The sequence below is a fragment of the Patagioenas fasciata genome, chromosome 2 (assembly GCF_037038585.1).
Source record: "Patagioenas fasciata isolate bPatFas1 chromosome 2, bPatFas1.hap1, whole genome shotgun sequence".
In the NCBI taxonomy this organism is placed as follows: domain Eukaryota; kingdom Metazoa; phylum Chordata; class Aves; order Columbiformes; family Columbidae; genus Patagioenas; species Patagioenas fasciata.
In genome coordinates, this window is record NC_092521.1 from 6614850 (window position 1) to 6639925 (window position 25076).

The 25076-nt window shown below is 40.4% G+C and overlaps 1 protein-coding gene across 2 annotated transcripts in view; it reads left to right on the forward strand.

The window, feature by feature from the left end:
• The first annotated feature begins 789 nt into the window (after positions 1–789).
• The window catches only part of COL22A1 (collagen type XXII alpha 1 chain), a 232188-nt gene continuing 207901 nt past the window's right edge, over positions 790–25076 (forward strand). The window contains exon 1 of one of the 2 annotated variants that reach the window (XM_071803774.1): positions 790–821. The gene's annotated coding sequence lies outside the window, so the exon portion shown is untranslated. Of the gene's footprint in view, positions 822–1661; positions 2011–25076 lie in introns of those variants that run through there. The other variant, XM_065831575.2, reaches the window with a different exon arrangement.

Below are 25076 nucleotides of genomic sequence, written 5' to 3' on the forward strand. Positions count from 1 at the left end.
GGGATGTCTCCATAACCTGTTCTAGATCCTGGCTCACAGACCTGCACTAGATGTAACCACACTTACAGCAAGGCTAAATAAGCACATGGAAACACAGGGGACTCATGACATCCTTTGGTTGTCCTTTGGCTCCCGTTTGAGACCACCAGTTTGGGACTGACTGGGCTAATTTCTGAGCTTCACAGCTCACTCTGATGGACGTCCACCCCTGATGGAACAGCAGGGGACAGCTATAGAAATGCTTGCTGAGGGGAGGAAGCTGCAGTACGAGTGGCAGTGAAGGAGATGGAGAAATGTGTCTGGAGGAGGGGTGGAAGACAAGCGGCTCCAGCACACAAGTGTCAGAGTTGAAATTCAAGCAAAAATATCCCAGCTGAGGGCTTTTTATTTAGACACTGAGCTCAGGGAGGAGTTAAAAGCAGAGGCCACCTGTTTGCTAAACCAAAAAGGGCATTTCCCCCCAACGCTGCTCGGGGGCTCACTCCGGTTCTCTGTACCATCCGGGGTGACATTTCTCTGCCCCTTCTCTTAGGGGGCAGGGGCTCGGGTTGCCCCACATGCCCTTGGGTCCTGAGCCTCCTTCCTGCAAGCATCTCCCTCATTCCCCACACCTTTCACCCCCCTGTCGCTCAGCCCCACCGGCCCCAGGCGCTGAGCCCCCGGATCTCGCAGCCCGGTCCCTTCGCATCCCCGGGCCGCCCCCCCGCTCCCCCGCAGCCATCCCCGTCCAGCCCCTTCCCCTCCCCTTGCTCCTTAAACCCCGACACCGCCCCGGCCCGGCCCCTCTCCCGCCTCGGCGCCCGGCCCGGCTGTTCCGCCAGGTCCCGCTGCCGCCCGTCCGGCCCGTCCGCTGCTCGGTCCCGTCCCTTCCCTCCCTCTCATCCCTTTTTCTTTTCTTTTCTTTTCTTTTCTTTTCTTTTCTTTTCTTTTCTTTTCTTTTCTTTTCTTTTCTTTTCTTTTCTTTTCTTTTCTTTTCTTTTCTTTTCTTTTCTTTTCTTCTTTTCTTTTTCTTTTTTCTTTTCTTTTTTTTCCTTTCTTTTCCTTTCTTTTCCTTTCTTTCTTTCTTTCTTTTTCCTTTCTTTCTTTTTTCTTTTCTTTTTTTCCTTTCTTTTCCTTTCTTTCTTTCTTTTTCCTTTCTTTCTTTCTTTCTTTCTTTCTTTCTTTCTTTCTTTCTTTCTTTCTTTCTTTCTTTCTTTCTTTCTTTCTTTCTTTCTTTCTTTCTTTCTTTCTTTCTTTCTTTCTTTCTTTTCTCTTTCTTTCTTTCTTTCTTTCTTTCTTTCTTTCTTTCTTTCTTTCTTTCTTTCTTTCTTTCTTTTTCCTTTCTTTCTTTCTTTCTTTCTTTCTTTCTTTCTTTCTTTCTTTCTTTCTTTCTTTCTTTCTTTCTTTCTTTCTTTCTTTCTTTCTTTCTTTCTTTCTTTCTTTCTTTCTTTCTTTTCTCTTTCTTTCTTTCTTTCTTTCTTTCTTTCTTTCTTTCTTTCTTTCTTTCTTTCTTTCTTTCTTTCTTTCTTTCTTTCTCTTTTCCTTCCTTCCTTTCTTTCTCTTTTCTTTCCTTCCTTTTCCTTCCTTCCTTCCTTCCTTCCTTCCTTCCTTCCTTCCTTCCTTCCTTCCTTCCTTCCTTCCTTCCTTCCTTCCTTCCTTCCTCTCCTCTCCTCTCCTCTTTCTCCCTCTTTCTTTCTCTCTCTCTCTTTCTGTTCTTTCCCTCCCTTGTTTTTCTCCGCTGTTGCATGGGTGTGTGGGCATAAGATGCAGTGTTTTGCCCATCCCCGCTCTGTCACCAGCATGTCCCTGTGAGCCCGTGTGTGTGCGCAGGGTGTTTGGGGGTGTGTGCCTGTGTCTGTCTGTCTGTGTGGCTGTGGCCATCTGTCTGCGTGCTCCTGCCCCTGCAAGCCCATCGCCACCACACATCCCCTCCTGGGCTGACAGCTCTGTAAAAGGCACTGGGCTGTGGGCTGAGGGCAGCTCAGGAGCCGGGCACCGGGTACCACTTTGGGTGGTGCTGTGTTTGTGCAGGTAAGAGAACCTTTTTGGGTTTACACGTCTGACACCTGGGGCACTGTGGCTCTGAACACAACCTTTGCTTTGTCCTTTTCATTTTTCCCTTGCACAGGGAGGCAGCTCAAATTCAGAAGAATTTTTCTTTCTTTTTTTTTTTAAATATGCAGACATGCAAGAACAGGATCTGTCTTTTAAAAAGAAAATCCGGAAGGAACTGTGTTACATTATTCTTAAGCTGGATTTATTTATTTTTTTCTTTAGTTAACAAAGTTTTCAGACCACAGACTGCTAGGTGAGTCTGTCCTCTGAACCTGGGTCTGGTTCAGCCCTCAGGTTGTGATTCGCGGATGCAAAGTGCCATCACTGCATGTGATAAGGCAGAGACTGAGGAATGCGTAATGCCCTCATTGAGGAAACCCACTGAAAAAATTCAGAGCTGACGGGAGGTTTATGGATGTCAAGATTACATTATAATTACTGTTTCAGGGTTGATTCTCCTAATAGTATATATCTTGGGATTTCGATGACATGACACCTTCTTGTATTCCGTCTGTGTGGCACTTCAGTTTCTATCAGTATCCAGGAATACTATGCCATGTTAACAGGATAAAGTTTTCTTATTTTCTTCATTTCATGTTCAATACAAATGTGCTGTGCATCACTTTCTAACTGTAGCTTCTAACTCTTCCCCTAAGTTGTCTCATTCATCAGTTCTTTCTCTTCTGTATTTTTACAATAGCTTGTGTTCCTAAAAAAGTGTACTGACTGATTCACAGCTGACACTTCACAGGCATTAATATGCACACAGTGCTGTGCCTGTTTGCACGTATTTTGATTAAGACCTTAAAATAACACAGCCCATCTGCGCAGCGTGGACACTGATGGAATCATTCTCAGGAAGATGCACCTGTAAAATCTATGTAACCCAGGATTGCTCTAGATTCATGCCTGAATCTCTTTTTCTTTTACAAATGCCTGTTTAGATATCTGATTCGGAGGAGTTTGTATAAATACTGAAGGATAAATACTAAACTGAGAAGGTAGTAGGGGCAGTTTCTCAAACAGGTAAGGCAGGCAACTGGAAGGTTTATTCCACTTCAAAAGCTCCATCATGACTTTTTTTTTTTCTAAGAGTGAGTACTTAGTAGTTTTTACTGAAGTTTCAATCCTTCTACTGACTGTCGTATATTTCCCAACATGATGGTGCTGTTCAGAATATACAAAGACTGTGGTCTTTGTCCACAGTTCGGATGGTGCTCTGAAGTAGCTTCCAGTAAGACATACCAAGCACATGAGGATATATATTAGAATTTACATCACTTAAGTGTTTATGGAATATTATTACAAAAGGAAGTTCTGAAATATGTATTGCAGATTCACTGTGTGTCTTTAATAACTGTGTTGTGCTTTTGGGGCTTCTAATAAGAGACACTGTGCTGCTATGGGATCCTTTCTGGTGAAAATGAAACTGGGATAAGTTAAGAGTCCCATTCTGAATTTAGCAATGGACCACCTTCCAACTGATGAATCTCATTTGGTTTTGGATATAATTATTCCAAGTAACTTGCAGAAGGGCAATCCTCGACACATTGCAAAGTGAAGGGAAGAAATCAGGTCTTCTGGCTTCAAGAAGAGAAGATGATTTTGCTACTCTCTCCTGGGATCAGTTTGTGACCAAATCTTTCTTGTTTTTCTCTCAAATTCGAGTGATTGTCTCTCAAATTTGAGTCAGACTTATGCCATGAATGAGAAGAGGCTTTGGCTCAGAAAAGTACATCCTATGGAAGTTTTATTGTGGGGGAAGTATCAATGTGATTCATGAATATGACTCATGTCAGTATTGAGGAAAAACAAGGTCCCCAATGGGGACCTAACAGAGGAAGAATTGGGTGGAAGAATTAATTTGTTTCTGTGTTCTGTGGGAAGGTTTTTCTGAGCTCAGCAACCCAGACAATGTGTGGGTGAGTGCGTCTATAGCACCTATACATACACAGAAGTATTTTCTTACTTCTGCTGATACTTTATATAGTTTTAGGGCAAAGACCTTTGCTACATGCTGGAGCTAGCTTTATGTTCTGGAGATTACAATGCTGAAAATAATAGGAATAAAAGAATGCTTTTGTTTCCAGCACATCATAACTTTCTTGCTAAAATAAGTTTCTGAGATTTGCTCGATAGTTATCTTGGCTTCAAAGGATATTTGTCATATTGCAACATTTTCTTTTAAAACCTGTTTTGAGTAATTGCTGCTGTGGGATTGCAATTCCTCTCTTTTAAAAACCATTCCTAAACTCTCCTCATAATGAGGAGCAAAAACATTTAATAAAAGCTTGCATTATGTCAACGCTTTGCCTGTACCACCATACCCGAATAATACAGGTGATACCGGGCTATTTCAGCTCTTCAGGCAATGGCAAGTTCTCCAACTTTTCTTATGTAAACTCAATTACATATTGTCACCCATGGCACCAAAATAACCCCTTCCAGCCTTTCCAACTCTGTTGTCCCTAGTGAGGAACATGTGGCAGTGCATTTCTGACTTCACAACAAGCTTTTTAGAGAGGAGCCATTCCTGCAAGTCTTTCTTTGGCCAAACAAGTCTAAAGACAGGAATATTGGGTCCTTATTAGATAATGCTCACTTTGTATTAGGCACTGCCAAGTATGAAGATGTTCTAGAGCTTCAGAGCTCAAATTTTGTGAATGAGGAAAAGGCATCTACAGAAAACACTAAACTGTAACTGAGGAATTTGGAACATACTTTGAAATTCTTGTAGCAAATGTAGGTAGAAGAGATAAAGAGCAGAAAAATGAACATATTAGAAATTGTCTAGTCATATTTGGGCACAATCTCACTCTTTTAATATCTCTGTCATATACAGGGTGTTCCAAAAAGGTGTACCCAATTTCAGAGCGTCATTTCAAATTGGGTCCATCTTTTTGAAACATCCTGTACTTCATTTCACTTGGTGAAATGGTTTGTCCCAGTTGCTGCTGAAGGTTTTGTGATCCCCTTCAATGGAAGTCACACCAGGCTTCTCAAGGTGGCACAAAGCTTGGATGAGATGACTATCCCAGATCAACGTGCGGAGCCAAACAGATGCGTGTATTTTGCAGGGAGAGAAGCTTCTGCAAAGATCTCCCATTGTGTTTTTGGGAGATTTACACCTCTTAAGCCTTGAGGTGGTCTGCTCAAGCCACACTCAGACTTACATTCTCTTTGGCAAGTATGAGATTTTGTGAGGTAATAAATCATAACATTTATTTTATGGTTTCTCGTTTCAAATATTGTTAAAAAACATTGCTAGGTTTTGGGGTGTTTCAGGGCAGAGGAGGTGTTAGTCATAATGATCTTGATTTATAAATTACATCAAAAGTCAGCAAATTACAGGTGGAATTAAGGATTTTTACCTTAACATCACAGCTAAAAAGAACAGTGGACTGTAGTCAGGGGCCATGGACAGAGGATGCTGCTCTGGCAGATTTGCAAGTCACTGAATCTGTGCACAGTCAGTTCCTCCACCTGTGAATGACAGATAATATTTGAAGGAGGTCTTGCATCAAATGTGACCTTGAGATCCTAAAAAAAAACAAGATTAAAAAAAAAAAGATTTTTCTTAGTTCAAAGCATTCTGATTTCTGATTAATTGAATAGTATATTCTCTAATGATCGGCAATGTTTCCAGAATTCGAGTTGCAGAGAGAGAGTAGCTAGATCCGATTTTTGGGACGTAAGGAATGACTTGTCCTCTAAAAATCTCTCTCCCTTTCTACCCTGGAGTGTGTCACTGGTGGAAAAATCTGGCCATAGCTGTTTTATGTGGGGGAACGAGACCCTGCGAACCCGTAATTGCTCTGGTGTGGCTCTGAAGCCATGAAGAGTAAGGAAACCTTTTTTGTGTCCGAGACAACTGCACAAAATTACTTTACTGAGCCTCCAGCCCACTTCCGTGGGTCTTGCAGTGTGTCTGTACGTCAGTTATTCAGAAATGTGAACAAAAAAAGACATGGTCTTCTATTCAGAGATAGTAATACAACACTGAGAATACTACAACCCTTCTTTTTTCCACCTCAGGACTTTTCCTTTCCTTTATGTGATCTCCTTTGCACTTGTTGGTGCTTATTCATTCCTAGTCTGAATACACGGGTGGGATGGGGCTGATAGTATTTATTTTTCAGCATCACTAAAAGGTCTATAAAGATTAAATAGCCGATAATCCACCTAGCAAAGGAAAAATGTGCACACTTTATATTGCCTTGAGAAAACTGTTTCAGGATTAGCAGTAGGTGGGGAGATGGTGAGTACATCGCCTACCAGGGATTTGTGGTATAGGTTAGAGATTTAATCTGGAGTGGGGAAAAAAAGAAAAACCCACCTCTGTAATAAATATTATTGATGTACAGCAGATGTGTTACTTCCTACTGGTTAGTGGAAAATTAATTTCACATCACAGGTGATGCAAGTATTGAGATAACTTTTGTTTCCTTGTGCAGGTAGAAACAACCTGAAAAAGAGAAAGTTTCTTTGCTTGGTGGAGTAAGCAAGCTGGGTTGCCATTCTTTGATATATTGGAGGTTTCATGGCAAATACCTGATATATTTGTGTACAGTGGCAAGCAATAACCTGATATTTCTGGAAGTATTTTGACTTTAAAAGAGTTGTTCCTATAAAACAGTATGAATACTCTTTAGTAGCTTCCCATTTCTTCCCTGGTAGGGAGGAAATTTAGCAGTAAAGAGAGGGTAGGTGCCTGTGAGCCCTGGCTCTTGCTTGCAAACCCTTGAGATACAGAAATAGTGAAGCCACCCATCCTGAGAGCCCATTGCAGGGTCTCAAAACCCACACCAGGGTGGATGTGGCTGCAGAGCTTGCCAAGAATTGCAAAACCTGGACCTGATCCGGTTACATGTCAAAAAGCTTCTCCGAGCTACATTAGCCTTAGCAATTCATTAGGAATGAGTGAAATTGAGTTATGGGTCATATTTTGCAAGTGCTGTCAGTCCTGATTATGCAGTTGTCTGGATTTTCCTTGCTCAGGGATTACTGCTATCGCAGAGCTTATCTGCTATGCAGTGGATGTAAGATATCCTTCCCCAGTTTATCAGAATCTATTTACTTTGCATCGATTCAGTTCCTTAGAAATTAATCTTTGATTCTTTGCAATATAGAAGGATCCCTTGTGTTCAACTTGAACAACTTGATTTGATTATTGTTATGTCCTGAATATTGATTCTTAAATGATTTTAATGAGAGATGCCAAAACTACCGTATTTCACATCACATTTGAGGCCAGGCTTAAACCATTGACAGTTTTAAGTATTCTTGGACTCATGCTCTTTGATCTAAGCTTAGCCAACACTTGGTTGTGATTTGACTGCTTATTACCCAAGTGCAATTTTTGCAGTGCTGTTTACTGTGTTGAATTATGTTCCTATTGGCATCATCCAGTTATTTCTTTACAGAGAAACCAAGTTTGTATTGATCGTCATAAGAAAAATTATTCTGCATATCAATTGCAAAGATTTTTTTTTTGAGCTGGAAAGTTTAGAGCTGGGCATACCAGGGAGATTTCTGTTGGCTTCACGTTTAGTATGAAACTAATTACTACTTGTACGACACAACTTCCTTAATTCCAATTTCATCAACAGATAAAGGCTGCAGATAATCTGCGTGGACTGTCTTGGTTATCACTGCAGTTCTCAGAAATGAAACAACAGCTGGTACCCATTTCAAAGCAGCTTTTGTACTGGCTATCCATCATGAAAAAAATGAGGTAGGAATGCAAAGAAACATGTGGTTTTCAGTCCATTGTAGTGTTTGATAAGAGGAGGGTGCTCAGTGATGATCTTTGCAAAATATACCATAAAATCTTCACCAAACCCCATTGACTAGATCTAGACAGGGTGTTCAGGCGCAGTGGATGTAACTCCTGACTGGGAAATTAATTCAGTACCTGCTAAGAGGCAGCAAGGCACAGCCCTTCTGTAGCACCTAAAATTCAGCTGGTCCTGTGTCAGCGCTGGCAAAGCTCAAATCTGCCTCATTTATACAATCTACCACATCACAGCCCAGGATGCTCTTCATCTGGACATGAGACCTCATGGTCTACTTCTGCAATGGCCAATCTCTTCACATTCCTGCATCAGGAAAAGAAAAATCATTCATTTTGTAAAGGACAACACTTTCTCATATATAATAAAACTTTAGCTGAGATTGAGGCAGGAGTGAATTGCTCATTCCTAAGAGATTGGTTGACAACTTTGTTCAAGTCTGACATTTCATAAGCCACCTTGTGCTTGAGTTGTTTCAGACCAGTTTCCCCTGACCTGCTTGGCTGTTTAATTATGGAACTGACTCTAGAGTATTTCTAAAGGTGGTTTTTATGTTTTCTGGAGGCTTTTCTTAATTATACAGGTAAGTACTTTTATGACTGATACCTGAAATTAAAACTGTTTACAAGTGGGCTTATTTTAGTTTCTTTCTTTGCTGTACCTTGGTTTTATTACTAAGTATATTTTCGGTTCTTTTCTCACTCAAGTTATTTGTGTATTTCTGAGTGCTTTCTTTTTTTCCTCTTTAATTCAGTGTTCTGTCTTTTCTATTGCTGCCTTTAACAATTTTTTCATTTTCAATAGTTATCTCTATTATCATATTTTCTTCCCTTAGCGTTCTTTTCACTTCACTTAAGCAGCTGTCCCCAAGCTATGGGCCAAGACCCCAGGAAGGCTGTGGCATTTATGAGTGGGCTATAAAATTAAGTTGCTAATTTAAGATGCAGCGATATGGGGAAATCAGAGAAATGCTGCTTTCCAGGGCATCGCGGAACTGAGCTGTATGCAAACATAAAAAGAAATCACCTTTCCTTTGGCAGTTTCTGAGCTAAGACTGGTAACAGCAAACAGCAAAACAGATAAAGGATACCTTATGCAAGGTTCCACTGGTATGATAAACAACTTTAAACTATTTACTCTTGCTTTAATTTCTCCTCATTTCCATGTCTGTGGCTTTGCTCCCCATCTCTCTCCCAGAAAGTATTTTTGAAGGCAATAACCCATAAGGCAGGACCTAGGCAGCTGAGGAAGCCAGAGAGGGAGCTCTCAGGTACACTGAGTTTTGGGGAGTCTGTTCCCCTAGTTGGAGGAGTTGCTAGTAGCTTTGTAGGTCTTCAAGATTCGTAAGGACAAAAAAAAAAACAAAACCAAAAATAAGCAGGAAAAATTCTGTTTTAACCACTGTCACATCATCCTTAGCTATATGCCTTTGTCCTTCTCTTCATTAGTTACTTGAAAAAAATGAAAAATGGGCCATGAAAATGATCAGAGAGCTTGAACAGCTCTACCATGAGGAAAGGCTGAGAGAGTTGGTGTTGTTCAGCCTGGAGGAGGCTCCCAGGAGAACTTGTTGCGGCTTTTCAGTGCTTAAAAGGGACCTGTAAGAAAGATGGGGACAGACTTCTTAACAGGGTATGTTGCTATACAACAAGGGGTGATGGTTTTAAATCAAAAGGGGTGAGATTCAGTCTAGATAGGAGGAAGAAATTTTTTACAATGAGGGTGGTAAAACACTGGCCCTGGTTGCTCAGAGAGGTGGCAGATGTCCCATCCCTGGAGACATTCAAGGCCAGGCTGGACGGGGCTCTGAGGAACCTGATCTAGGTGAAGATGCTCATGGCAGGGGGTTGGACTAGATGAGCTTGGAAAGTTCCTTCCCAACCAAACTATTCTATGATTCATCATATCATAGGTTGAATTCCCTTAAATAATTGCCATGCCACACGATGTGGATGCACAGAGCCCTGGGGCAATGGCTGTACCACTAGTATGTGTGGTGTTTAACCTCTCTTGGGTCTGTCTGCCTTGGGCAGAGAGACCAAGTGTGTCCACACATAGGCCCTTGTGGTGTCACGATGGGTCTCCTCGCCTATTGTAGTTTTAGATATCTGTTGGAGACTCTTCTGCTCAGCCAGACACCCTTGCTGCCTTCAGACCCAGCAAAGAAAAACAGGAGTATTTGCAAGATGATTCATCTGACCCATTTGAAATATATTACTCCCTAGAAGTGTTGTTTCCCTCTATGGATTATAAAGGGCTGGTAGGTGGTTTACTTAGATATAGGCAACTACACTGTAAATCTCTGTATTTGGTCAGATTAATCCCTATAATTTCAATAATGCCTCAGTGTATCACTCAGCAGAGCTAAGCAGGACAGTGTTCCCCATAGACTGACTGCAGTGGCCCGTGGCTGTTGACCAACACATGTTGACATCTCTCTCAATAAATTAGCACTGCAGAAAAGTTTTGTACTGATTAAAACTAGCAGAGTGGGAGAGTCTGGAATAGTTGCGGCAGGTTAATACGACAATTTTATCCCAGATATCAGAGTTAGGATCTTTTAGGACATATGCGGTGTGACAGTGATGTCATGTAGCTAAGTGCTCCGTCATGTATAGATGATATAGGAAGTATTAGGCTGTTGAACTGCACATTATGTTAAGAAAGCTCTTCTTTCTCTCCTCCAGGGCCTGTGCAGAAGGAGAGATTATGTTGGCTTTGGGGAATACTTGCCTTTGGGTTGATTTAGTTGTCCCCTGTAGCCAATTTAAGACAATATTGACATGAAGACAGTGTTTTTCTTGCACTGAAACCAGCCAGCAAAAATTATTGTTGGAGCACAGTGACAAATTTCTGTGAAACAAACAAGCAAATGGTCATTTTGGTTATTCCTGTTATAACTGGGATACTGCTTATTAATTCTGATTTGTGATTAAGAGGCTCCACAGAGCATGGATTTTTTCCATTGTCAGTCCCACACTCTACAAAAATTGGCCCTTATCTGTGAAGTCTCTCAATTAAATAACAGTATTATGAATATTCTTGACCTATACTTAGGTGGGGGATTCATGCTATTGTGCATACAGCTTTTCTGCCTCATTACCAGCTCTTCTTGTTTAGCTAACTTGTTTGCCTGATCAGATGCTAAGTGTTAATCCTTTCTCTTTTATGTGACATGATGCTGTATTGGATGGCAGCAAAGCCTAAAGCAGAGTTTTTCTCCTTAAATACCCTCTGTAAGAATGGGAAGGGTGAAGAGGCTATTAATCCCCTTTGAATCCTTTATGGCTGTGTACTAATGGGATTTGTGCAATTCTTTCTATTAGATCATTAACTCTTTTGGCACAGGGATCATGTCTGGTAAACAGGGCACCCTCTGCTCCTGTCCCAGCAGAGATAGCGTGGGACAGGAGGGCTTTCCTTTGGGTGGAAGGCTCGGACTGCTGGACTGAGCTTAATTCCCCCAAATTGTGGACTTTTAATGAGAAATGTTGGTGATGCAAGTAAGCAGATTTTAAATATTACAGAAAAAGACTGGATGGACAGGAACTTGGAGATTGCTTTATATCCAACTCTATATTTAAGGCACAGACTTCTCTTTCTATAGGGTCTTTCACCTGATTCAGGGAAAGATCTCTGAGTTTGTTCACACCAATGCTGTCTTCACCAGTAAAAATTGATTCTTTGGGATATGGCTTAAAAGATGTCTGAATAGAATGGGAAATAGCGATAGGAAAATTAATGCAATCTTACCCTTAGGTTTAATACCTTCTGGGAATAAATCCATAAAGTCTAAGAAGGGCTCTGTCACTAGCAATAGTTATCCATGATTTAAGGTTTTAACAGTGTGTTTGGAGTTATACAGACTTAAGTGGGAAATGGCTCCCAATTTATTGAGGCTTCTACCATGGTGTCTTTATTTAGGGGCAGAACCTGTCACTCCAATAAAAAATTATGGAGTGCTTTCTCTGCTAAGAGGTATGCTGAGACACCAATGGGATTGTCTGAACATTGATTTTTTTGTGAGCTGTGTTACTAAATCAGCAGAGTTATCAAAGACTGTAGTCATTTTTGAATCACATAATGCAGGGTGTGATATTTAAACAAAAAGTCATTGTGTTGGCTTCCACTGGTGTGATGAGCTCACAAGGTACACTTGAAGTACTAAAACCGCGTAACTTTTTAAATGCATAAGTTTTAAAATGCTTTCAATAATTGTCAAAATATTTTTTTGAAAATTATGAGAAATATTTTTAAAAAGTTTTATATGATGATTTATGAAAGAATGGTGCACTCATAATAGTCTCTACAGCGAAAGCAGGTGAACTAGAACATTTCATGCAATATCCTTTCTAAGCAATTGCATCAGGAAATGCTCGAAATCACTGATTGCCAGGCAGTAATTTGAATTAAATAGGTATCTACAAATACTGGTGCATTCTCCTTAACACAAGTACCAGTACTGGGACCAGTGTAGAGACTGGTGCATCTGTCTGCAGACAGAAAAAGAGTTTTAGCAGGGCTCGTGTGTTGTCCTGGGCCAGGCGGGAGGCGAGGGCAGATATTGCCCAAGCAGCAATCGTGGGAGGCACCACAGCGGGGATAACCCTTCGTTACCGTCTTTCTCTTCTGTGTTTGTGGTGGCCGTGAGGCTACTTTGGTCCCTGGGAGGGGTAGAGTAGATCCCAAGTTCTGCCCACATCCTGCCCATCCCTGCCTGTTTACTCGCAGGGCTGTAGCCTGCAAGAAAGGGACCCTGCTGCAGGACAGAGCTCAGAAATAAGGTAGGTCTTAATGTTTCCCTCCTCTCACGCTTTTCCTAAGATGAGAAATTGGAGATTATAAGCTGATCCGAGACAAAATCTTTGCTTTTCCCTTAGAAATGCTCCCTCACTGTGAGATTCACACTATGCAAAGGCAACGCTCCTATTTATAACTTGTGGTTGAAGAGAAGGCTCTCATTAAGTAGAAGAGTCATCTTAGAGTGACTGTGGAATGGATTTAAATGCTTTCATAACATATTTAAGAGCTTGTCTTCTGCAGGAAGGTGGGTCAGCATCAAGGTCTATGCAGCTTCATTCGTACTTAGCACTTTTGTAATTCCATTGAGGCTTGGGGTTTTCTTGCTAGTTTTAGTTTTTTCTTTTTGATTTACACTAATACATAGAGTTGCAGCTGTACATCAGAATGGAGCCAGGCTCTGAGATACCAGAGACTTGCTGCTATGAAAGAAAATAATTGAATCCTGCTATTTGGAACCTGATGAAACTGAAATGTGTTAAGGATGAATAGCTAACCTGCTCTTGCATGATTTTTCCAATAACTCATGTTCCTTTGAAGTCATTTCGTTGTCCTCACTTTCCTGCTCTTGAATTGTTGCCAGTGAAACTGAGTCCTCCCAGTGTAATTCATAGGCAGGAGTCATAAAGCTGACACTCTTGTACGCTGGTATGTGGGGAAGAAACTTTTTCCCTCTAGGATGTTATTAGGAACGAGATGACAACTTGTGAATGTTTTCCAGGTATCATAATGTTTTAATATATTGGAATGTTGAATAACATTGGTGATAACATCACAGCAATGTGTGACAGAATCAGTGTTTCTGTTACATTGGATTGCAGGTTTGTTCTAGCTTAAGGTGGGCATAAATGTCTTAATGGTGAAACCTGTGATAAAGGTTTTAACCGTTTTTTGTTCTTTAGTGCTTTCAATCTTACAGGGGCTTCACGTACCAAATATGCAAAAACAGGGAAAACATTGATCTTATGGCTATCCAGTGACATTTCTGTGGATATAACTGAATACTTTATAAAAGTAATGGACTAACTTTTATAGAAGGCATCCCAAAATAAAGATTTTAGAAGAAATCTAATAGTATGTGATGAAGGATTTATTTATTTTTTTTTTTTCATGGTGAACTCTTCATAATTAGTGAAGCCACAGGCAAGTTAGACAAGCTGCTACATGTGAATAAATGGATCGATAGGTCAAACTAATGTAGTTGTGTGGAAAAGTGAGAAGTGTTCCATTGTCAGTGAGAAGAGTCTCGGGGGATGTGAGAGTCAATATGCTTTGCAATTTGCTCCAACAAACATTTTTTCCACAGATTTCAGAAACAGAAGGTCTGCATCAAGACTGAAGACCCATGTTTTGCTTTCAATCTTTTATCTGTCTCTTACACATCGGAGGAAAATAAAATTCTGTCTTCTCAAAGGGAAGACCCAATGTGAAATGCTAGTGTATTTCTTTCTTAGACTCAAGAGTCAAAGCTATTGGTTGTGCAGGTGGGAACACCAGACAGAAGAGTTAAGCCTACAACCATCTTCTGCTCAGGTGGTTGATTGGAGGAACACAGTAAACCAGCAGAACTCTCACCTTGACTTACATAGCTATGTCAAGGGGGCGAAAAATCCATTTCAACAGATAAATATCAAATATGACTGTCATACTGTATGGTGCCAATCATACAGAGAAGACCATGCCATGGAAAGGTGCAATTTCTATAAGATGAGCTGAGAATAGTGGCTCTCCATGGCTTTCATATTCCAAGTAGTGTTGAAGTTTTGCTGCTTTACAGCACTTGCTAGTAAGTAAGTGTAGCAAGACCAGAATTCTGATAAAGCAAATATTTCTCAAGATCTAACAATTTAAGGTTCTTAAAGATTAATTCAATTCCCATCCCCTTTATAGTGTTTTGGGACTTACTTCAGTTATTGCTTCAAATGTAATTCTCCTCGGATGTCCGATTTGCCTGAGAGATGTAAGTGTTTGTGCCGGCATGGCATTTCACTGGAAATGAAAGCCACAGTTCAGCAGCTTAGATTTAAGCCTGCTGAATTTTGGAGGGAAAATTCCTTCCCCGAATTTGGGGGTCACCCCAGCAACCCACATGCCATGCATGCCAAGTGGGAGCGGGAGGGTGGAAGTTGAATGGAGAGCAGGGTTGCATCGAAAGGCCTGAAAGTTGGATGTTTAGATAATGGCTGAAAAATGTACTTTCTTAAGTAGCTTTAAAAAATGTTTTCTAGTAAAAATACAGTGAATGCAGTTGCTATAGCTACTAGCAGGGTTTTTTGGAGAACTTCTTGAGACACTGTTTAGTTGTGCACAAATGCATAGTTTTCCTTAGCCTGACGATTCAGCATCATCTTCTGTTTGGATTCTCTCCTAAAGCATTTAAACCGCCACTGGTAAGCAGCAGAAGTGTTTAGAGTCTCTGGAGAGAGTAGAAAAAGGCATGGTGCTATGTTGATATTGAGATTTGTTTTTTCTCTTCACTGCACAAGTGAAATAATTTATTTTTTGTCTATCTGCTTGAGGTTCTTTTTAGGTTAAGGAATAGCTAATAGCATTGCAGGGTTTTATGTTTACCTTTGTGGTGAAAAAATCAGAATTCAGATTCTTTAATTATTAACCACCATCCTAGCAACTCATCCTGGGCCCCAGAAGCCAGGGAAAGGTTTCACATGAAAACATGATGAGATGTAAGGTCACTGCAAACAGAAAATGAATGCATTCATTCTAGAGATCGAGTACACGAGGCGATAGTAACTGAGGACTTGAACAACTTTCTAGTTCTGGTGTGGGAATATTCTGTCTCCTAAATCAAGATTGATGGCTCTCTAGAGCAGGAAAAGTACTGCAACTTTTCTATAGGATATAGATGAGATACTGACATTACTAAGAATTATTTTAGACTTAAGTTAGCCAGGAGGTCAGACTATACATAATTATCCTTTTCATCTGTAATAATCTATAAATAAGAGCTGTTCCTTGAATATATCAACATGAATATGAAAAATGTTAATACATTAGATCTTCTATGTATCCACAGAAAATTAGCGTTATAACACTTGTTTTTATCTGACAAAGAATAGACTGTCAGTCTTGCTGACACAAAGGAAAAACAGCAAAATAAACACAACCTGTTTTTTTTGTTCTTGTTGCCAACAGATAAATTAAAACAGTTACTCCTCAGAACATAACTGTGTATGAAATATTTGCTTATCTGCATATGGCGTAAATTCATGTGCATCTCTGCCCATCATAAAGGTGTATTAATACTTTGGGATTTTCTTTGACATCAAAAGGAAAGCAAAGCAAAACACCTGCTTGCTGCTCAGTGGGACAGGATACCTAGGGACAAAAAAGATGTAGATGTCTTCAGACCTCCAGGTCCCTGATCCCCCTTGCAGATTCAGTGAGAGCAAAGCATCACTCACTGGCATTTAAGAGAGTTGAACATCAGGACTGACCTCATCTTATGAAGTTTATGGATACAGAAAACTAAGAGTGAAGTTTAAGTCTTTAGATAATCCAGGGTTCTATTAATGCCCCATAATTCTAAGATCACAGAATCATAGATCATAGGTCTCCTATCCATTATGATTCAGCCAGAAACTGAACTAAATTCTGAGTAGGGTGTTTTTAAAATCTCCTTGTGGAAACTGGTGTAAAAGTCAAAAAAAAGGCTGCTTTTCCAAGCTCCATTTTGGTCTTTTAACTCAAGCCTGCTTTTCTAAGAATTTCATCATTCAAGAAAGGGTATCTGTTTAGAAATTTGTATGTGCTTCTTCTGTTCCCAATTAGACAGAAACTTTATACTCAAGTCTTTTCACTTGCTGCCTCTGAACTTGCTAAAGTTTCCTATTATTACCATTACCATCTGTTAGTTGTTTCTGGTTTTGGCTGACTTTCTTATTTCACCTTGACCAGATATACATCTGTTAAAATATCCGTATTTGTTGAAATATCAATATCTAAATCTTAGCTATTTGTCTATGCTCCCTTTATTGCATCTGGGGAAAAGAAGCACTTCTTGTGTGCAGCTCATTTATTTTGCTCATCCTCCTTACAAAGAGATAAAATCAATCTGGCTATGGATTATTTATTTATTTATTTGCTCCATGAAGTGGAAATGAGACCCATCCTGAGGAGCTCAAGTATACAACCACATAAAATGTTAGTGAGACACCTACAATGTAAACTTAAATGAGATAAATCCCAGTCAAAGCTCTGTAATGTCTTAGGAAACAGCCTAGTATAAGAGACTATCTTCAATTAATCTTTGAAGTCCAGAAAGGCAGAGATATAATTTGTTTTAAATTCTTGCACTGCTGTCTAAGTGGGTATCTCTTTTCCATTCCTGGAGTTTTTCCATGTCTTTTCTCCTCCACCAAAGTTTCAAATTTTGCATTCGCAATTCTTTTCCTGGTGACTACTGTATGTCCTGCCATCTGATCCTGCCTCTCTCATTTTCAGTTCTCTCTCTGTTTTCAAGGGTATACTGCTTTCCTGATGTCATCACACAAACTTTGGCCATCTACCTGAACAGAGCACATGGACAGAGATATAGTATCATAGAAGATCTATAACCAAAGATCAGTACCCTGTCCCCAATATAACACCTCAGTCTGAGAGGCTGTCACCAGTTTTGGAAGTAACGGGTACTTTGAAAATTTTTGAGTCTTTATCCATTTGAAAATATCCTCCCTCCAACTATCAGCTTCTGGTTTCCTATCCTTTCTATGGGAGTGGCAGCAGTGATGACAACCCTTCGTGGTAGAAAACCAGGATAACTTCCATGCTTTCTCTGGTTACAGTTTCTTTCGTCTTTCATTTATGGCTTCCAGACCCTTATTTGCTGTACTTCCTTTAACTGTCTTCTTCATCAGTTGCCTGTTTTTCTTCTTACTCATGGCTCTGAAATCAGCAATGTCAATAAAAGGGTTGGGATGTAACTTTGCTGCAGGTCTTCCACTGACAGGATCATGGCAAGATCATTGAAGGATTCATAGGCAGTGATTTTCTGTCTGTTCCACTCAGAAATTGAGAGGAATAAATCTTAGAATCACAGATTCACAGAATGTCCTGAGTCGGAAGGGACCCACAAGGACCATCGAGTCCAACTCCTGTCCCTGCACAGCACAACCCCACAGTTCACACCGTGTGTCTGAGGACGTTGTCCAGTCTCTTCTTGAACACTGTTGGGCTTGGGGTCGTGACACCTCCCCGTGGAGCCTGTTCAGTGTCCAGCACCCTCTGGGTGAAGAACCTTTTCCTCATGTCCAACCTAAACCTCCCCTGGCACATCTTCCTGCCATTCCCTTGTGGCCTATCATTGGTCACCAGAGAGACAAGATTGAGTCAAGTGTGTTTCATCTCAGTCTCAGACTGTGATCACTGGATAAACTCTGCTTCTGGTTGACTCCTGTGTGTTCTGCTAGCCCTATGTTGATGGTGGCCACAGTGTTGGGCAGAGATGGCTGAGACGTCAGGGAAATATTATCCAACTTGCCTTCACTCAGAGCTAGTGCTGTATTAAGGCTGTGCTTCTTATTTCTCTGATTTTCCTTAACTGAAAGGAGTCTATGGTGATGGTGAAGACATCCACAATGAAGACCTCTGTGATCAGAGAAGGTGAGTCCTCCTCTCTCCTCCCAGACCTTGTTCCTTTCATGGGAGAGAAAAGCATTTGAAGTTAGAGCCAAAAAAATATTTGAGGCATTCACTGCCAAGATTTTCAGTCTCGAATCCTCCATACAACTTCTTCGCTCTGCAGACACCTAAACTGACCAAGGTGTCTAACCTTAGAGTTCTGTTATTGGGTCTTCCTAGGATTACCTCTGCCTTAAACAATTTGGATTATGCAATTATGAGAAGTAAAAGCAGTAATTCTACATGGTTTCCAGTCCTGCTTTGTGTTTCAGTTTACTTTCCAAAATGCTTTGCTGCCATGCTGAAACGTCAACTAACCAAGTATTGCTTTTTACCCTTGGGCCCTGCTGCAACAGGGAATCAAAAAATGGCCTTTTTCTAGAATATCTGATGGAAAGAGCTGCCTACAAACTGCCTATATCTCTTCAGCTGTTCTTTTTCTTTCTAGTGTTTTAAAAACGAAGTAGCAATGCTTGTTTTAAGTAGACAAGAACATAGAGATACGCAGCTTTGGTGGATTTCAGGTAGTAGATACTGCACAAGGGACAACGTCTCCTGCAAGTGCTGGATAAAGAGGGAAAGCTTCAGAAAGAGGCAAGGCTGAGGATGTAACCCTGCTACCTGCACCTCCCCAAGTAACAGTAGTTGGCTCTTGTTTTCATGGCCTTTGTTCACAGATCTTTCACTTCTGCTGGTGTACTGGTGCCCACAGTAGAGTTCCAAGTTTCATTACAAAGGTCAAGACCATGGAAATTAGATCATAGAAAGGCTTTGCAATACTAAATCTCTTAATTAAATATAATATTTTTTTTTCTGTAAAAAGTTTCATGAAATTGGATGGCCATCAACTTGTTGGAACACATGGAGGAGAAATTCACACACGCAGTGCAAATAGGAGACATTTATATTCCTATATTTAGGAAATTTTCTTTGAGGAAGTGGTGGGTGAGTGTGTGGTACATTTCCAATTAGCTTAGCCCTGTTAATAACCCAGAGAGTGATAGACAATTGATCTGAGCTAATTTCTGGAGCTTGTAGGGATTCTGTAAATCCTTATCCATGCCATTGTCATAAGGCATAGGACAAGAAATCCAAAGCAGTTCTTCCTTGCATTGGCCCCTGCAGGAGTTTTGGGAGATGCATTCACCAGGCTCCACTTTTTTAGAAAGTATGTTGTCTATTTTCCAAACAGATTTAGGCTGTTACCCCATCTCAATTCCTTGTTCCATCGCTGCTAGCTGACTATATAAAGCCCTGACATATGGGTCTTTTTACTGACATAATCCTGTACTGTACTAAAAAAGAAAATATTAGGTTTCATTCCAAGAGCTGGAAGAACTTCCATGAGGATATAAAAAGCAGGAAATGGGCTCTGTAAGAGTAGAGCACTCTCATATTGAATAGCCTCAAGGGGCTCAATGTTAAAGGCTTCTTCCTCGTAGTGAATTGGGGCTGGAACAGCTCTGCGTCTGCCTGGGAGGAAACGGGATTTGTGGGACTTTCCCCATACAGGTCATAGGGCTTAGGCCAGAGGACTGGTGTTCTGTGACCCTGTAATAAATCAACGTGCTCCACATGTGCAACCGTAAGGACAGTCTGAGCACGTAGTACTGGGGACAAACCTCAGGATTTTGCACTTCACAGCAAACTGTTTCTACAGTTTGAACTGTCTGCTTCCTTTGCTGACATAATTTTGATCTTTGTCTTGCTTACATCACTCCTCATTCATCTGGGTATCCTGCAGCCAGCCATGCCTGTTAATTTAAATTTATTAATTGGATTCCTCTTCCCATGAAGGCCAGTGTATAATGTTATTACTTACCCTAAATAACCAGTGCATGTAGGTGATGAGCTTTCCGGTTCCTGTACATGTGTATACTGCAAATCCTGATTCAGTGACAACATGAGAGGCAGTTCAGAGTTGTGTTAAGTTTAAAAGAAATAGGCAAGTGAGTATGGACAAAGTTTTACAACTTGGCCAGGGTGTGGTGGAGTCACTGATGGGATGGCTGAGTTGTGCTGCTATTACTGAGTTAAGTAGTTTGGAGTGTGTTTTCCCCCTTAGTAAGTCCATCACCATTCATAAATTATTATGTATCTAATAATTTAATTGTATTAATATCTGCAGGATTCAAATAAATTTAATCCCCACTGGATGAGCCACTGCAGAGGCATAGTATGTACTAATGTGCTGTGTAAATGACTTGCAATCTACATGACTCAAATTATATATTTGAGGGATAGGGGATGATGTCTCCTAAATAAGATTATGACAAATTAACTGACCTTTGAGTCTCTTTTTCTGTTCCTAATTCCTCGGTCCTTGCTAAAGAGGTTCAGGCTACTGCTTTCCAAATGAAAGTAAGTAAAAATTAAAGGTGGAAAATTGATCCTAACAAAATGCAGCACTGAGCTGTTACTTTACTATAAAGAAAAACACATTTAGAAGTATTGAACTGATGTTTTAGTTCCAAGTTCAAGATATTCTTCCTTTTTTTTTGCCAGCTACTAAAAAAATACTGGGAAAAGAAGCTGTCAGTACAAACACTACAGGTGCTTGCACCTGGTTTTTTGGCTAACCCTGCTTTCCAGGCATCGCTTTCCCAAATCAGATAGGCAAAACTTCCCCTTATCTGTTCTCCTAATCCCTTGGGCCCCACATACACTCTGAGTCACTTCCCGCAAGTCTTTACCTGGGTAATTATTTCAGTCAGGTTAACTAAGATGATTGTGGAATAGTGTTTTATACAGAGCCAGACTTTGAGGTTCAGGATTTCTTTTGAAATTCCAATTCCTTATTAGCTGAAGTGAGACAGGGTTACCAGCTGCCTGGTTGATAAGCACATGTGTTCATATGATGCAGTATGTATTTTCCTTACAGACTGCTGGATAATGCCAAAGCCAAAAAACTGCTGGGGTTCACTTTATCAAAAATGACTTGGGAAGCTGTTCTTTTTTTCCACACTAGCAGGGGATGGAGCTTGTTTCTAGCTTCAGGTAACTTATGTTGGGACACCAAGAGACAGTTGGGTTCCGTGGCACGTCCTTAAGACTTGGTTTACCCATTTGGCCATATCTAAAAAGTTTGGAGCATCCCTTTGTGGCATCTGCCCTGGGCACAGCAACTGGGGCATTGGAGAATAAAGCACACCTGTACCTTGTCCCATCAGGGAGCTGGGATGCAGGCACAGCACACATCTGGTCCCACTATGTGAGTGTAACATACTTATAGGAGACATAACAAAATTAATTGGGGCATGGTGGTGTGGATTTGGTAGTACCCTAACCATAGACTGCAGGATTTGGGAGATTCTGTCATATAGACTTTTTATTGCAGGTTAGTTTTGGTTTCTCTTAGCCAATCAAGCTGAAAGATTTCTAATTCTGACATGCAAGAGTACAATTTAAATGTGGAGTTACTTCCTCTGAACAAATCACTGAGAAGTTATAGTTGGGTGTATTGCATCAAGGCTTTAGCCTGCAGACATTGCGTGGCTGAAGTAGGCAAAAATACATTGCAAAGTCCTCGTCTAGTACTTAGGATATTTTAGAATGGCAGCAATTTGGCAGGCAACCAGTAAGAGTTTGTTTCAAAGTGTCTGTGGTAGATGCATTTACAAAGGGGTCAATTTGAGGGATGCGTGATCCAAGCATAGGTTGAAGAATCAGGAGTGGCTGAATTCTAATTCTGACCTCTCAGGTTCCCTTGATCATGTGGGTGCAACATGACAGAGGTTAAAAGTATGTTTCTAAGGCTGCAAAGTGGAGCATGCAGAAATAAGGAAACACCCATGCTGAGTTGATCCAGTCCCACTTTGAGTATGTTTTATGACCGTCTAAGACTCTGGATTATGCTCCTTTCCCTTTGATTCCTGTCTGATTCTGTCTCCCGAACAGATAACTGTCATTTAGGAAACAGCTAGCTATTATTTTTCCCCTCCTAATTGTTCAGTATGGACTTTATTTTTCGCACAGTCAAACTTATTTCCAAAAGCAGTGATATTAATCATTCACGGACTCTGGTAGTTCCAGCACCAACTACTTCAGGGCAGTAATAGAATTCAGCTAAAACAAACCAATAAATGGGTTTGAATTCTCTGCTGATTTTTCCCACCACACCATTTCATCTTCTACAAAGCTGGTAGATTGCTTTGGCTAGCATTCATGCTAACCAATCTCTCTGAATATGATCTCTTTTTTTAGGGGTTTGGGTAGAAGTTGTTCTTGAGACATGATATTGCAAAAGAAGAGAGGAAACGTCTCAGCCCCTGCAACCTCGCTGGCACTTAAAGCAGATGTTGGAGAGCTGCTCATAAGCAAGGTGTCCCCATACAACATACCAAGGGGCTGCTGACAGTCTCGTCCTTGATTTCAGCAGACTTTGGATCAGTTTTAGTCATACAAAGTACCTCAAGAACAACTCCGGTGGTAGCAGAGAGTTTTCTGCTCTATTATTTGTATGGGTTTTGAAATAACGCCCTCTGAAATCAATGGCCCTCTTTTCATTAATTACAGTTGGCTTTGGATCAGGCCTGGGAAGATGCATATCTTCCAGAAATGGCATTGAATGGTTTCTGTAAAAAGCATCTAACAAAGATATACGACTGCATGGGCTGATCAGGGGGGAAAAGAGCCCCATCTCTCTTTTGTATAGTTGGCTTCCTGCTCCTATCAGCAATAATTTAGATAATTAAATTGCTTAGTTCAGTAGTTGGAAGAGGCACGATCAACAAGCTGACTCTACTAAGCTGTCAGATGTACTAGTGTTCTGGGGTTTTTTGTTTGTTTTTCTTTTTGTGTGTGTGTGTTTCAAAAGCTGTATAATTGGACACTCTCTTTTTCAACCCAGGCTAGCCCCTTCTGCAGAGAACCATACCAAAGACATTCAAAATCACATTATGAACGCCAGCATAGTTGGAACATTTATATGATGTACGATGATGTTCAGTGGCAGCAGGTGAATAGATGAAATTAAGCACAATATTAGTATCAGCCCCCCCTTGACTTTAACAGCAGGATAAAGAGTTTAGTGGTATAATTTAATAAAATGTAACTAAAAGCTCAGAGATGTTAATGAGCAGACTGAAGTCCATAACTGGACATGCTTTTTACATTCAGCCTTGAATAATTGTCTACCGTCTCTATAGGGTCTTTGAACTTTTACTTGCATGAGGTAGAAATAGTTTTATTAGATCATGCTGCTGAAATGCTCATTTTACTATTGAGTCCAGTTTTTGTTTGATTTATTTCATAAATATAATTTTTTGGCTGAATAATAAATATAATTTTGTGACTCTGAAGAATGAAAGAGATCACAGAAAGTGCCCTGTTTTTTTTTTCCCATTTCTAACTCTAATGTCTAAGTCACATGGGTTTTGGTGTTGGTGACATCTCTTTAAACAGACAGAAGAGCAGTCTCTGGAGAGGCTGAGATAGGGAGTATCCAGTGCTTGTGCTTAAATTGCTTGTCCTAGAAATGCCATGGAGCTTTCTTCTCTGCCGCATTCTTTGTATCTGCCCCTTCTTTTCCCTTCATTTTCCAAAGATGCTATTTCTAAACAAACAGTTTTGCTTCTCTTCTTTCACACAGTTTTGCCTCCTTGTCCTCTGAATTACGATGGTGCGACAGCATTATCTGAGAAGCAGGACTGGAACAAAGTCCCTGTACATCCCTTCACCACCAGGCAGGACAAAGAAAAAGTGGGATAGAAAATACCATAATCTTATTAGCAGTGGACAGGGGTTTTGTTTTCCAAATAAACTGATGTCAGGATGTTCTTCAACATTGGTTCAGTCAGGAATAAACCCCGTGACAAAATGCAACCCAGCTATGTGCTTCGGTTCTGGATATGTATGTGATTCTTTGGATGGCAGAGCCTGAGCTCTGTTCCCAGCCTCAAGGGATAAAGATGACAAAGTAGCATCCCTTAAAATGCAGGAGTGCAAGGAAAACCCAACAGTGAGCAAAATATTGAAATATTTTTGAGATGAGAAGACCCAATTCTTTGTCAGCTCTATTTTTTTAAAATACTGCTTTTTATGAGAGTTTCCCAAAGAGCGTTTATTTACTGTTCAAAAGTAGAGAGGCCTTACCATGGATACTCACTGACCTAAAACTCTATACCAACCCCCCTGAAAAAGCAATACCAAAGATGAAGGTTATACAGAGCTTCTATCTATCTTTTGCATATTGTTTGTTCAGCTGTGAGGCGGTATGAATAGCTTAGTACTATGCCTGTATTTTAAATGTAGAGAGCTCACTTCAGCATTTACGAGCACGCTTTTCAGCCTGGATGCCATTCCCGCATCATGTTTGCATGTAGCCAGAATTATTCACTTTTTTTTTTTTTTTTCCCATTAAACTATAAAATACAGGACCTCAGACACAAAGTCCACAATTTGGTTATAAACTCAGACGTGATAGGATTTGTCAGTTCTTTTTGAGACATCACTTAACACATCTAAATGTGTCATGAAGGAATCTCAAAGTGATGTTTGTGAGGTTAAAAGGAAAAAGGAGGTATTTTTAAAGGATGTACTTTGACTTAGGACACTTTGAGGAAAATTATTCCCACATGATAGGCTGAACTAAAAATAAAAGCAATAAAAATAATCCATATTGGTCATTTGGAAATAAGTCCACTAAACATAATTCCTTATTCTTGGATCACTCTGAAGCCTAAATTGTCCCACTTTTGGCTCCTTTTCGACCCTTTCTTGTGGAAGGGGAAATAAGTGTTGATCAGCTTCTGCAATCTCAAACTGGGCTCCATCTCACAATGTGGAACTGAGGTGGGAAGGAAACCAGTGTGG